Source organism: Arachis ipaensis, chromosome B02, assembly GCF_000816755.2.
Source record: "Arachis ipaensis cultivar K30076 chromosome B02, Araip1.1, whole genome shotgun sequence".
In the NCBI taxonomy this organism is placed as follows: Eukaryota; Viridiplantae; Streptophyta; class Magnoliopsida; order Fabales; family Fabaceae; genus Arachis; species Arachis ipaensis.
The window spans coordinates 78761283-78764580 of record NC_029786.2 but is presented as its reverse complement, the minus strand read 5'-3'; positions in this window follow the sequence as shown (position 1 = coordinate 78764580).

The following is a 3298-nucleotide window of genomic DNA, read 5'->3' as shown; positions in this document are numbered from 1 at the left end:
ACAGATTTGCTCTTGTTTTTGGTAGTGAATGTCGGACTACTTTACTTCTGTATGAGTGTGCTTTATTTTATTATTAATTTTTTCTATGGAAAACATTTTGAAAGAGATAAAACAAAATTGATTATTAATCTATGAAATTCAACTGATAATGGTTTGTTGTTGATAATGCAATCAAACTTCATATTTATTTCATTTGGTCTTTCCTTAAAAATTTAAAGCCTTTAGTTTTATATTTGTTCATTATTCACATTATTTAAACAGTTGCTTAGTCAATCAATTTAATCCACCTACTCCTTTTGTTTGTCGTTTTTGTTTGCTTTTAAAACTTTGTTATTCTAATTATTTTGTAAGTAATTTTGATCTTGACACTTAGATTTATAAATGACCAATCGCTTGGGAATATTAATTAATGGATGTAATAAACTAATCCTTCCCCCAATTGAACTCTGAAATTAAGATTCTCAATTTTTTATTGTAAAGAAAAATCATTTTAAATAAAATTACACAAGAACTACTCTTCCAACTATATCCCAAGGGATTAGGATCAAGATTTGTCATGAAACTATTCTTAAGATTAAAATGATAAAAGAAAAAGACAATATGAATAATTATATTTTTAATAAGATTTCATGCTCAAATGTGTAACTTTGTGTATATGATGTTTCGTTTATATGAGCATGGCAAATGTTTTATATATATAGTTGATGCTCTTTTTATGTTTATTTTTCTATTTATCATATTCACTAATTGATAATATAATCATCTTGAAGAATGAATTTGATTGAATGATAATTAATTAGGCTATTGAGGAGAGAGAGGTACGGTAGTTAACTTTTCAATTTTGATGAAAGGGTAACTATGAAAAATTTAAAAATTATTTTGGAAACAACAGAGAGATAACTGTAATATTTGAAAACTAGGAACCGACAATTGTAATATCAAAAGAATTTGAGTGAAGAATTATGTAATTTGCCGTTTATTCGGTATTTGGTCAAGTTTGTTTAATTATTATTGTTATTGTTATTTTATACAGTTTTTATCCACTAATAAAAATCTATTAGTATTTTTAAGCAAATGTATACAACTATAAATAAGTTATAACAAATGTACATAAAAAAAATCAAACAAAAAAACTAATAATATTATCAAATAAAGTAAACCAAAATCCTAAATTCTACTGGTTCTACTAGTCATTATCGTCATCATTTTTCTATTTGTCTTGGTTCTTATGCAGAGAATGAAAAGCTCCTTCTAATAGTGTCATTACCACCAATAGACATCTGCTCATACTACATCACCATTTATTGTCACATCTGCTAAATCTGCTCTAGTTTTTACCTAAGTTCTTGCCTTAGAGATTCTGTCTCTACATCGCGAGCATCTCTTGCTGGTATGCGTACAAGGAGCTTGTTATACCTCTCCTTAGCTCGATGCAGCTAGTGACCCTGGTCCTAAAGGCTCTAACTAAGGCTGTGAACATACTCCCGCAAATCGACGTCCTCAAGATCGGCAAAGCTAGTGGATAAGGGGGACGAAGCCCTCAAGATGGAGGTGCGGAGGTTGCTGGCGAAGAATGACTCCAATCCATAACACGATTCTTGTATGCCTCGGATGCGGTTTCACGCCATACGCATAAGGATTGACAACAGAAGTAGCGGAGTTGTTGTTGTCCTCTCCACTCTGCTGAAATTGATGGGTTGCAGCCTCAAAATTTTGCATGTAAGATTCCTATGTATCATATTATATGCAAAAGTGATTAAGACGACAATTAATTGAAAATGAATATATATTATGAAATAAACCACAACGTTTACTCACATAATAATCTGCAGGTCGTTAATAAGCAAATCTTTTCTTGTTCTCCTTCCAAAAAGTGTGAGTGCACCTGAAGGTCTCCACTATTGTTGCCTCACAATCCAACGACTTAGACTGCACACGTTGAAACAATAGGTTAAATTAAGTGATAATCAATTTAAAAATCAAAGATAAAATGAACTTGAGATACTAAAACAACTTACATACCAGCAAGACCTTTGTCTTCATGAAGGTTATTGACCTGCCAGTATACTTAGCCGACCTGACTGATGCCCTGTTGGTCATGTTTGTGACTCGATGATGTCTAAACCCCTAATTAGTCTCTCAATATAAGTAGAAGGCCTTCTTAATGTCCGGGTAGAGCCACTAAGGTGGTCCTCCTTTCACATACATCCTCAAGCATTTTCTGAAGCTGTCTAACAGCCATGCAATAGTAAAAAATCTTTTTGATAATGATATCATGAGTCTTCTTTCATATAAATTTCTTCTGCATAAGAAAATATTTAGCACTAGTTAATCAAAATTAAATACATAATTAAAAGAAATAGAAGATAGTAACTAACTCAAGTTTGAATATGTAGAGATTTTACGCTCATTTATAAAATCATCGCTCTCTGGTCTCAATAGGGATCTTTTTGTAGCTCGGCCATAGGTAGTCGTATATCAGCTTAATGACATTAGTACACTTCTATGTACAGGTATTGTTATCTAGTGCAAATCTATCAATGGAGAACTTAAAATTAGTAAACACAATTGTTTAACAACTTCAAAATAAATTGCATTTTTACCAATTAAAAATAGTACTCATCACGAGGTCAAACCATCAGGCCAAATTGTCATCCTAATTTAAAAAGTCATTTAACTTAACCAACCTAACGAACTTAATTGATAAAAATATATTAATTTAAACTATAAATCTAATTCACCTAAAATAATCTAATTGCAATACAATGTTAACCCTAACAACCTAAGCTTATTAAATTCATCGGGTGAAACTAATTCAAAAAGTCATTTAACTTAACTAACCTAGCGAATCTAATTGATAAAAATATATTAATTTAAACTAGAAAACCTAATTCATCTAAAATAATCTAATTACAAAACAAAATTAACCTTAACAACCTAAACTTATTAAATTTACTGGGTAAAAGTAATTCAAAAAGTCATTCAACTTAACTAACCTAACGAACCTAATTGATAAAAATATATTTATTTAAACTATAAAACCTAATTCACCTAAAATAATCTAATTACAAAATAAAATTAACCCTAACAATCTAAATTAATTAAATTCATCACGTGAAACTAATTCAAAAAATCATTTAACATAACTAACCTAACACACCTAATTAATAAAAATATATTAATTTAAACTACAAAACCTAATTCACCTAAAATAATCTAATTGCAAACAAAGTTAATCCTAATAACCTAAATTGATTAAATTCATGTACTAATTCAAAAAGTCATTTAACTTAACTAA